Raw genomic sequence first — 13,013 nt, 5'->3', positions numbered from 1 at the left:
ACTGGTTTGGACACAGACAAATCACAACTGAGAACTTTAATCTTGTGTAAGTGCTTTTAAGAATGGCCAAAACATTGGCGTGTTATCAGCACTGTGATACCCAAAAATCCAGAGCAGCCCAAGAATAATATGGGCTGCTTTGAGCAAAGTTACCTTGCATTTAACCAAATTTATATATTTGAATCCAGTTATCTTCTGATAAATGCTAAGGTTAGTGCAAAATCCAGGCTGACACGTTAAAACAAATATCACAACAACGAGAGGCAAATAACAAGGTTAAAATGCTGGTGGTCTGTTGACCTTACAGTTATGACTTTTACAAACCACCTGGATTTCGTAAAGCTCAGGACTGCAAAGAAAGCATTTGGAGGAATCAAATAGTACACAGAAAACCTGGAAAGGAAAAAAAAAACCAAAAAATCTTTAGACTTATGGTTTTCTTTCCACAAGACCCCTCCAGCCCTGCTTAGTCCTTACTTTGTTGTTTGAGCAGCAGGGACAAAATTAAAACTCATTCAAGCAGCTTGAGCCCCCAGGTGATATCAGGACTTAGGTTACTGCTGCAAAGAAGCCTTTGAGCTGAGCACTACTTTGATGAGACAATTTCAATAATATTCTGACCTAAATGTAGTCCATGGGAGTTTTAGCACTGATTTCAGCAGAGACAGGATTTCATGCAGTGACTTAGTGTAATTTAGATTAGTCTTGCAACTTGCTCAGAAGCTGATTCAAAATACAGTGAAGCCAAAGGGAGCTGTGTTTAATCAAGTTTAATCCAATTAGTTAATTGAACTTAATAGTATTTTAAAATGTTAATCAAAGCTAAGCAGATTTCTAGGGTTTTTCTAGGGGGCAAAACCAGTTCCATTCTAAATAATGTATTATGCAAAGTTTGATGAGTTTATGAGATACCTTTTAGCTTTTTAGTATATAAGTTTATGGCAAGGGGCTAGGTTGGGTTTTTTTTAAAAAAATCTTTTATTTTTCCATTAATAAAAGGAAAAATAAAACCCAACAACTCTAATTATCAAGTCATATAAACTTTGTTGGGTGAAATGGGTAGGATTTCTAAGACATCTGTCTTCTCATATTGATTAAAGCAGCTGAACCAACTTGAAATAATCTTACAAGGTATTTGCCCTTTATTATAGTAGGATGTCCCTTTCAGGTCTAATATCTATTTTATTAAAGTTCAGCAGTAATTAACTAGGCAGACAATCTAGTTTTCAGTTACTGGACTTATATATTGAATTGCTCTATCTTCTGTATTGTATTCCTATGCAAAGCAAGCATTTTTGTTTTTTAGAGATATTGTAAATTAAACCATTTGGCTAATCATGTCAGAAAGCAGACTATTCTAAAGGTTTTATAAAAAATGTGCTTCCTATAATTATGTTATAGAGCATATTATTATATAACATATAATTATATAACATAATATTACATTATATTATATTATATTATATTATATTATATTATATTATATTATATTATATTATATTATATTATATTATATTATATTATATTATATTTATATATTATGTTATAGAAATCATGCCATACGATAAAATTAAATGCAAGTCATTTAAAACTACCGGATACTAAAATATTCTCAGCTAAAAAAAAAAAAAAATTGTAATTTTTGTTCCACAGAGAAGGCTCTGACTGGGCAATATGACTGAACTCTTATTAACAATTTAGTGAGGGTATTTAAGATACAACAGCTCAATATCACCATGGGTGTAGAGGAAGAACAGAACACTCCCAAATCAGAAATCAGAAACACCTTCTGCCTATTTGCCCCTTCCTGTGCATGCCCAGAATCTGATTTTGCCATTATTACTTCAGCACAGGGAACATCAAAGCACAAAGCAAAAGAGTTTTGTCCTGGTGCACAGACTTCTGCTTTCCTTCCTCCCTGTGTGCACTAATGAGCCCAGCACCAGGGACATCAGTCATTTCTGGAGGCTTTGAGGCTCTGTTGCACTGTAAGCATTAAGCAGTAATAGAGATAATAATGTCGGCTGTGTACTCTGGATATCCACCATACTATTAATTCAGAAAGTAAATAAAGCCATATAAATTAAATAAGCTTTTATGATTAATAAAACATGTGCATATGGCAATCTTATTAGTGTGGTGAAAGGCAGAATTTAAATTTCATAGGGAATGAAATCAGAGATATTTATTTTCAAATTGAAAGTAAACAAATGGGTTTGATTTTTCTCTGCTCATCTAAATTGAAGTCGCTCTTCCTGAGCTGTTCAAAAATTAAGTTAACATCTGAGTCAGCAAACTCCCAAATCAATTCTAGAACTTGCTGGTATCTTTCAGGCCCTGGAAATGTTATACCTGGAGTTCTTTGGGCATTTTTGCTTTTGTGCAGCACTCAAGGTGTTATTCACTGTTTCAAGAGTTTATTCATCCCTCCTCAGAGGCCTCCTCTGATCTTTGTCACTGCTGGATTTTGCTTCCCATTTGAAGCCCAACTGGCCTAGGAAGCAGCTTTCAGAAGGAATAAAAGGATAAAGGATAAAAGTCTTGTGCAGTCTCATTTGGGGAGAGCTGTGTCAGCATGATGGGAAGAAACTGAGCAACTCCTGGCATTGTTTTCTTCAAGTCTCAAAAATTATCATCACTTAGTAGAAGTAAAGTGTTCACTTCATCTGCCACTATAGAATAACCAATAAATGCATTTCTGTCCTGAGCCACTAAATTCCTTGTACAGAAGCACTGAAAAATCATTTTCCAAACACAAAATGTTCCTGGATGTCTTAGTAGAGAAAAATCACCAAAGCTGAATAGTTGTATTTTACAAAGCTTCATTTGCATGACATTGAAAGGGGCAAAAAAGTGCCAAGTTTATCCCTAATAAATTACAATTATGTTTATGAATTAAATTTTGCTTTTTTACTAGCATAGACATTGGATGCCACGTGTCTCTCTTCTGAGTTTAAAGATTAATGTCCTTTTATTACATTTTTATTAATATTTAAGAAATAATGCCTTTTTAGCAAGTATCAAAATGCTATTTATTCTACAGAAAAATGAATTCTTCTTGTAAAGACGTAAATTCAGTAATGAATTTTTAACATTTCTGCATTCACATTAATTCATACTTCATATTTCATTTTCACATTAATTCCAGGACTTTCCTCAGCTTTTCTAAAATAAAACAGGAAGAGGAGTAGGAGAGAACACTTCCTAAAGCAAGACGACTTTAAAGCTTGTTATGATTTGACAATTGAGGTAAATGATTTTATTCTGTCCATGTGAGTAGAACAAATGTTAGTTTAAATTAATATTCAAAAGAAATCATTTTAATATTGGTCAGGACATGTGGAAGCAATACTTGCAGTATTATTATCAGTGTCTTAATTTGGTAAAATGGATGTAAAAGAACATGGTCAAACCTGGTTAAAAGTGTGGAAAGTTGACTGCAACCATGTGACTAAGTTTTCTCCTGAATTAATAATTAATGTAACACATCCACCTATGAACTTTAAGTAATTTGATATTAGTTTTCTCTTATTATTGCTGAAAGATGGGAAGGAACATCCCCATCAATAATAAAATAGAAAGTAAAAAAATTTACACTACCTAAAGTTTTAAAATCTATCATTTATATCTTAAAAACTTATTTATAAATATTTCCATAGAGTATAAGCTATAAATGCATTTTCCTATTATTATATCTCAGTAATGAAGCAGACATGGAAATATTATTGATATTATCCAAGAGAGGATGGAATGTTTCTTGAAAGATTTACTTTAGTAAGGTCAGCCACAGCCTTCACACATGATCTTTACACTGTAATTAGATCTAAATCTCAGAAATTACTCAGGCAGCTGGCATTGGTAAAATCAATGTGAGACAGTTGCCTAAAAAAGGAGCTGAAAGTTTAAATACCATCATGTTTCTGACCCTTAATCTCCATGAGAATGTTCATCTAAAAATTACACATTCAGTTTAATCTAATTACCAAGGCTCCTTTTTTAGCGCAGAATAAAAAGGCAGATGAAGCAGCTCCCTCATTGGAATTTCTATCCATCCAACCCATGAATAAAAAATTAAAAAAAAAATAATTGGTCCATTCTTTTTGAGTGCTTTTGGGGAAAGGCAGGATGAACTGTAATTTCTCTGTGATTTGTTTTTCTGTCCTTAAGCTAGGAGAGTAAGGCTGGGGTTCTCTGCCTGGTAGTGATGTGTGGCAGAATTCCTGTGTGAGCAGCAGAGGGATCAAGAGAGTCCTGTCCCTACCCCACTGGGTAACAAAAAATTAATCTACCATTGTTGTATAAGTGTCTGCACACATATACACACAGAGACAAAATTGATGGATATTAATGACCTTTTTAACCTACATAACAAACATAATTTATAAATTATTATGTTTCCTTACTGAAAATGGAGATGAGTTTGGAAAATTTGGGGGGTCCATATACTAAAAGCAGGAAGGGTTTTATCCAGAATCCCCAAACTATTGCATCAACAAAATTTTCTAGGGTAGCCTGTGGAGGACAGATTAAGACATTGGTCTCCAGAATACTAAATAAGGAAGACACAACTTGTCCCTCACATCCTCTCTGGTACTGAGCTCATGTTTTAGAAAGTGTCAGTGGAGCATCACCTCTATAAAAGCTGAGACTCCCCATCATGCTGTCCTTATGGGAAGCAGGTGCTGTGATCATTTTTAGTGTATTCTGTGCCACTTATCATAAAATTGTCGCAGCTGTTTTTTGATAAGGATCTCCTCCTCTCCATTTTATGACCAACTGGTCCTTCATGACTCATTTCCTTAAGATTGTTTTTCTCCTAAGCAAGTCACCTCCTGGGGAAAATGGAACCTCCATCCTGGGAAAATGGAACCTCCATTCTGGGAAAAATTCAATTCTTAACTGTGCATGACTCAAGACTTGCTTCTAAATTCAAAGCCAGCTCTGCCTTGAGAGGGAGCTGGAACCAGGTGACCTCCAAGAATCCTTTCATAAATTGCTGTTTTAGAGTTATATGTATCTGTCTTTGCCAATTGTTGATCTGTTATCCAACTCAGCTCCTATTTTTATTTATCAATTAAAAAGTGATGAGAGCTGTTAACATTTGAAATTTATCAAGATCAAATAACATTAAAGACGTCACTTCCTGATGTCTAAAACACATAAACCTTAATTCATGCACAGCTGCTGTGGCTGTTTCAGAAAGGAACACACGATTCTTTTTCTCTCTCTTCCTTTCCTTTCCTTTTTCCTTTCCTTTTTCCTTTCCTTTTTCCTTTCCTTTTTCCTTTCCTTTTTCCTTTCCTTTTTCCTTTCCTTTTTCCTTTCCTTTTTCCTTTCCTCTTTCCTTTCCTTTTTCCTTTCCTTTTTCCTTTCCTTTTTCCTTTCCTCTTTCCTTTCCTCTTTCCTTTCCTCTTTCCTTTCCTCTTTCCTTTCCTTTCCTTTCCTTTCCTTTCCTTTCCTTTCCTTTCCTTTCCTTTCCTTTCCTTTCCTTTCCTTTCCTTTCCTTTCCTTTCCTTTCCTTTCCTTTCCTTTCCTTTCCTTTCCTTTCCTTTCCTTTCCTTTCCTTTCCTTTCCTTTCCTTTCCTTTCCTCCCAGATCCTACCCATTTATGCATTCAGTTGATCCTTGTGATGACTTGCACAGGGGTTGTTCCAGTGAGTTCTTTCAGAATCTCTCAATCATATGGATAAATTCACCTATATTCTTTACTTAAAATATATCAAAACAACTGGGTTTTTACTCCCTTACAAACCAAAGAATTCTCAGTTACTTAAACTCTGGCGGAATAATGTCTGTAATTTAAAATTAAATCCTTTGTTGGAATTTTTGCTGAGTTTTATCTTAATATTTTTAAAGATAATTATTTTTTCCTGGCTAGCAGAACATATAAAGTAAATGAAAGCTTAAATAGACTTTAGTTATCACAAAGGCAGAGCACTTGACTTTCAGGGATTGCTAATCAATGACAATTTTAAATCTGCTTGGGTCCTTCAGGTGTTTAGGAATTCTGAGTTTTTCTAAGGTTAGTGATTAGAAGTATTAATAGACCTTAAGGAACTTTTTATTTCACATGAAATTGTTGCTAAATTGAAACAATAGGAAAGTCTCAAAAAGAAAAGAAAAAAAACATTTTGCATCTTGTAAATTCAGTATACAGTCAAAAAGGAACTGAATTTAATCCAGGAAAAGAGAGATTTGTTTTTTTTTACTTTGAACACTGATTAAGCTTCCATTTAAAATATCAAGGAATTTATTCTTGGTCATTAAATAATGACAAAGATATGATAAATTTTGTGATTGCAATTTGGAGATTAGCAATGCAAAATTATGACTCCAGAGACAAAATCATTTGAAAACAAGTTCTGATAGGAATTTATCCAAGAAATATGTATTTTCCCTCTACAGAGCTCTTGAGATACTCCTGAGACTCACTAGTGTAGGACTTAAAACCTAAAAAAATGAGACTGAAATTCCTTAAAAAGACCAAATTAGATTTCCATTAAGCTACAATTCAAATAAAAATATGATAGCCAAGACTGAAATTCCATCTTCATTTCACAACAGAACTCATAAGTGCAGTAACAGAAAAAAGAAAAAAAAAAAGAAAGCAGTAGTTCCAAGCATTTTATTTATATTGATTTTTGCTTATGAAGTATCTAGCTAAGCTAAGGAAAGTCAAAAGCACAGAAAACACACCACTGGCAGAGTGAGGAAAATTTAAGGAAGAGTTATTTTCACAATTATATGTTGTATGGAACCCTAACTAGATAGAAATAAAAACCTGTTAATGTGGATACCAGAATGACAGGAATTTTAATCATATGTATTTTCTGTACTCTTTATCACTGATAATTGTTTTATAATTTCTAATTCATTTTATACCTCAGAGAATGTTAAATAATGTGCATAAGTAAAAAAAAGTATGGTTTTGGTATGGTTTTGTATTCACTATCAGCCAATATAAAAGATTTTACCTATGAAGATTTAAATGTACTATCCAAGGTACCTATCTCTTTGACATATTAAGAGATATTTCTGAAAACTTCAACAATATCTTTAATGTTGTTCAAAGGAGAAAAGAAGGTTGATTATCTTACTATAAAAGAAAACGTTGATGTTTGAATAATCTGATTAATTACAGACATGAAGTTGAGATGATTTTTTATCTTGCAATTTTTGTCAAAGTTAACATGAAGAATTATACTATCCTCTGTCCTTCCACTTCTTCTAACTGAATGCTTCCTTCCTATTTATTTAACCCCTTTTCCTTTCACTTGATTGCGAGGTCCCTGTGAACTGTATCACATACATAGAGGAATTTGAGAAATATTCCAAATTCTGTGGGAGCCAGCATGGCAAAAATGTCAATGTCACTTGATGCCCCATTTAGCAGTACCAAATGGATTAAAATAGCATTAAAGGCCATGTAAAAGATTTATGAATTGACCGACAGATCGTGCAAAAACCTTTTAAATGAAGAAATCAAAGAAACCTCCATTCCCACTCTACATTTTCAGTTGAGCTTTGTGGATCTGATATCTTTTTCCTCCTTTGGTGATCTGGATGACCAAGATTAATAACCAGCAAAAGCTGTCTGTAACAAAGGTAAATTGGGAATAATTGAGAGGATATGACAGGTATATAAGATGTAGCTTCAAACAGAGATGGATGCTGTCCAGGGATGCAATTACTCTGGGAAGGATTTAAGGGCTGGGAGGGGAGGCAGCAGCTAACACCAGTTCCCAGTGGAATAAGGCTGCACAAAGGGCCAGAGATGGATGGACATACAAACCAAGTAATGAGAGGGATGGAGGAGTAATTTTACCTCAGTCTGTGGCATCAGTAAGACAGATGATGTAACACTACACACCACTCTTTGATCCCCATAAATAGTGACTACTGAGTAATAACCATGAGAACAACTCAGGGCCTGCGGAAAAAAGGCTGTTTAGTGAGAGGCTGAAAGACTTCAGTCCGTATAATTTCTAACAAAAAATTAATCTACCATTGTTGTATAAGTGTCTGCACACATATACACACAGAGGCAAAATTGATGGATATTAATGACCTTTTTAACCTATATAACAAACATAATTTATAAATTATATGCTAAAATAAATGACAGTGCTAATAACGAACAAGTGAAAGGTCTGGAGCCTTCATCCTTCAATAGTTTCATAATCAGACAGGACCTTCCTGAAATGTATGATTTAATGAAACCTATTCTATTGGATTTCAGATAAAGATGATATTCAATGGCCTAAGCATACATGAATAAGAGAAAAATAGTCCAGGTCACCTCTTGTTCTTTTCTGTTCTTAGCCTCTATGCAGCTGAATACCTTTACACATTCAGAACATTTTAACACTTGCCATAGACTTTGTTAGAGAAGGCCTGCCTTAAAAGAAATAAAAAGGTAAAACATGGACTACAGGTAACTGAATAATGTGAGGTAGAGTGAGACTCCTAATGACAGACCTGACAGGTATTTTCTGGGGGAAATGTAGGCATCACTGAAAAGTGTGTTTTAATACCCATGAAAAAAGCTTCAGCACTGAGGCATGTGATCCACTGAGGAGGAAATTTCCTCCCCAGAGCTCCCTGAGGCCACTGGAGGTTGGGATTGCATGGGCTCCATGGCACCTCTAGCCAGCATTAAGGAATGAGGATCCCTAGGATTTGTCCTTCTCCCATGCCACCTACCTGGCAACAACACTCACAACACAGAAGGAAAACACATCTCCAAGAATTTAATGGGATATTTGTTTTGATTTCATACATATTGGAAGTCAAGTTCAAGGAACCTGCAAATGTCATCATCATCCATCCTGGAGTGTAAAGGTTTCTTTGAACCATTATTTAGAAAAAAATTCTCTATTTCCTCTTGTAATTCTTTTGTCTCTTTTCATAGAAGCTCAAAACCCTCTCTGGTCTTACATGCTGAGACACAATCTGTTGTTTCCCCAATAAAGAGGCCTGACACAATGACTCATACCTGAGCCAAGCAATGAACAGCACTCATGAACAACACTGATTTAAGAATAATTACTACTTTTCTCCTTCTCTTTCTCTTTTTTATTTAAATCTTTTTTTTTCTCTGCACATTTTAAGTGATACCTTTCATTCAGATAATTTCCATGGTCTTGTTCTTGCTACAATGAAGAGATGCAGAGGGCTTTCTAGGTCATTCACTCTGCTGAAATTACCTACAAAGGAATGATTGCCTGGCAAGCAGAAAAAAAAAAGCAAATTAACTGATACCTGCTGTAAGGCTTATTTGAAAGGTCATGGCCCAGTGATTCTATTATTTTCCCAACAAAATCAAATGGGAGAAATGTAGCTAAGATGTTCAATGTGGAAACATGGTGGAGTTCCAGCCCTTGAAATACAGAACAATTCATGAAAGGAGGCATAGTGTTAATGACTAAAGGCAAGAATCAAGGCATGTTCAAAGCATGCAGAAGAAAGGAAAACATTACTATGCTCTTATAAAAAATATATATATACATTTCTCTGTCCTTTGTCTTAATATCTTTTTCCACAGTGATTTAGGATTTAGGCTTTTGCATCCTTAATTCACCTTTCTCTGAATTAGCATTAGTGTTGTGCTTATAATTAGCCCTGGCTCTATCTGCTTTTCTCTGACTATGCATCTATTTCCTTCTGTTTCTTCCCAAAAACTTGTACTAGAGGTTGCTCCCAGAATTCCTCTCCTCTACTAAATATTCAGCACTCATAAAAATGTTTTACTTTTCTGGATCAACAGGAACTTATTCAGCTTCAGGACAGAGGCAAACCAAAACAGAGCAGCAAATTATCTGCTAAATTCTGTGTGATGCTTTTCCCTTCTCCCTACTTATCCAGGACTCCAGAATGTAACTACAGATTTTTGTCCCTGAAAGATCAGTGTAGCTGTCCCTATACAGAAGGAGTCAGATCCCTTTTTAAGGAACAGCAAAACTGTAGTGAGTTAAGCAGTGCAATTGGATTATCCAGTGTCCCTTTCCCATCTGCACTGTATCCAGCAGCCAAGAAGAATTTCTGAGGAGCACCAACACATCTTCTGCCTTGTTCCAGCTCTGACATTCTTAAGTCTTTCCTCACTGAGTCACTAACCAAGCAGAAATCTACCTAGCTGTGCCAGTAAGTAATTATTGGCTAATTAAATTAGCTGATGGAGAGGTCCCATGGGCGTAAGAACCAGCACAAAGTAATTGTCACCTGCCCATAGCTGGGATGAATGGTGGCACAACCAGGACCCTCCCTTCCAGAGGAAAATTGTCACTCTGCATCTCAGTGAATTATATCCCAAACACAATTCCTATTTCCTTTTTTTTTTCCTTCTGCAATCTGAAGTGTTATTTTTTATTCAGATCATTAAATTGATCTAAAAAAATCACTGACTTATGGCAGTGGTCACGCAAGCAGATCCCATTCCATGGTGCTCTTGCCTGTACCCTTGCCATCATCTTCTCATTTAAACAAACAAAATTGCTTTTTCAGCCACAAAATAAGAAACTGACCTGGATTAAAGAAATAATCGATGATAAATTTAGAAAATGGTTACCTCTTAGTCATTCTTTTCTTTGGCAGGGAAGAGAAATGTCACTAATAAAGGATCTGTAATAGAATGAAAACAAGGGTGGTTAAATTAATTTGAATCATTGCAGCCTTTTTAATATTGATTACCCTGATACTTGATTCTTACTGGACTGTTCCCAGGGGTTTCAGAAACACTGGAGGGGGTGGAGGTAGTAGGGAGAGTGGGAAAAAGAGGTAGAGGTGTCCAAAGCTCTTTTTTTTTTTCATTTTAACAGTGAGAATACTAGAGCCTAAAGTAAAGGTTTTGACCCTGGTGTAGTATACAATAAAAGTTACCTTAAAGTTAGTTCTGTCCTGAAGTCATGGATGCAGACGAGAAACGTATCCAAATTATGTTCCTTAAAATTAACGCGACATTCATATAATATTTTGGTTTTGATTAGTAAAGTACATAAATAAAAAGTCTTGGTTGACTTCTGATTACCAGAGATTAATGACTAAATTAGGTCTCAGCATATCAGTGCATGATGAAAAGCCTTAGAAATGTAATACTAATACAAACAGCATTTTTCCAGTTTCGGATTCTAACTGGAGTATGTATGCATGTGGATGTGAATATTTGTGTGCATAGAAGGAGAAAGGGAAATAGAGTCATTTTACACTGTTCTTGTGAACTGTGAAAATTTTCCTGCTGAGGTTCAGTGCCAACAGCAGACCTCCAAGAGTTCAGTGTGCCAAAATGGCCCTAACTGAGCAAAGCACAGGTCTTATCACTCACCCATTCATTTTCCAACTCCTACTTCCCACCTTCAATTGATTAAAAAAAAAAAAGCTACAGTTTTATCTTCCTGTTAATTCTGTTAATTTACCTTTCTTAGAGAAGCAGGAACTAAAAAACCTGATGGTCACATCAGTAGCCCCATGGTTTAGCTGATTGTCAAAGAAAAAAAACCACAATGTATTTGCTTCATCTGAACAGCCAAAATAATGAAAGCCAGTTGTGAAGCCTGACAGATAAAAACAATAAATTGTGGAAGTAATAAAATTGTCACAAGGGAAAGACAAGGAGCAAGATTTAATGAGACAGAATAGACAAGTAAGTAAATTATTTATTTGAAGTCTCCATTCAGACATGACATGCTTCACTATCTTTCATTAACTCATGCACAGGTCTGACCTGCTGCACTGCATGTAGTCACTGTTCTGTCTTCTTTCCTAAATGCACAACATTTATTGCAGACTAACCATGAACAGTTGTTTCACTAATAATTTATTGTGTTCATAGTGTTGGCCAATACTGATAGAGTCAGCCTACACTCAACAGATAATTACCTAATGAAAAACCACTCTATAAAAATGATAAAGGTTTTTTTTTCTTGCATAGACACCTGAGGTCTTCAAACAGCATGGTTCAGCTGGTGGGCATGCAGTCAGAAGATATTATACTAGATTTCAATTATTGTCACTGAAATTATTTATTCTTGGGTAAAAATATACCCATCTGGATTTGATGAGTCAAATGCATTCCAGCAGCTCCATGAGCATAGGGAAGCACACAAATGGTTCATACTTGGGTTACTGAGAAGCCATGGAATATATGGACTTTTTGGCTATCAATATGGATAGAGGTTGATAGTTTAGATGTAATCAAAGCAGTAATCAGATGTAATCAAAGCAGTAATCTTCAGCCTCTGTTTCCATTTAATTTGATTCAGATACAGGATGGGCAACCTTTCATTAGCAAAAGGCTGGAGAGGTGAGCTAGGCTTTAGTATGTTCTTTTAACTAAAGAATTCATTCCCCATTTTAAATTCCCAAACACTGCAATGTTTTTTCTATCTAGCCTACTGGGGTGTGAGACAGAAAATGTGGCAAATTATTTTACAGCAGAGAACAATTTAAATGAGCTTTAACTTATTGCACGGTGAGTGTTCCAGTCACCAGGATGGAGGGGACAAGCCAGAGAGAAATTTGCTGCTTCATTTGATGATTGCCTGGCTCTTCGCTGTAGCTCCTGGAGCTACTCTGTGAGACAATTTCCCACTGGTCTGAAGGAGAGTTGGGAGCATGAAATCTACTGAGTAGACTGAATCCTCATTTCAAGTACTCCATGGAAAACTAGTGACCATTTTATTCCTGCAGTGCTTCTTCTCACAATGACTTTGCTTTGCTTTTTCTTCTCACAGTGACTTTGCTTTTATGAATTAAAGCAATTCTAAGCAATTTCCTTAGCCTGGGAGCACAGTGAGCTGCCAACACAGAATACATGACAAATTTTACATAGCACGTTGCTGGTCTTTAGTGAACCAACTCTCAAATCAATTACGTCTGCTGGCAAGGAAGCCTTAACACTCTAAATAATTTCAAGTGCAAACTGTGTGGCATGCAATTCCTGTCATCAGCAGCAAGATTGATTTCACCTTGTGGTATCTCTGCCCTACAGAAATGGCCTTTTTTAGTTAAGTTTTCAA

This window comes from Zonotrichia albicollis, chromosome 2 (assembly GCF_047830755.1).
Source record: "Zonotrichia albicollis isolate bZonAlb1 chromosome 2, bZonAlb1.hap1, whole genome shotgun sequence".
NCBI lineage: Eukaryota > Metazoa > Chordata > Aves > Passeriformes > Passerellidae > Zonotrichia > Zonotrichia albicollis.
This window is presented reverse-complemented; position numbering follows the sequence as displayed.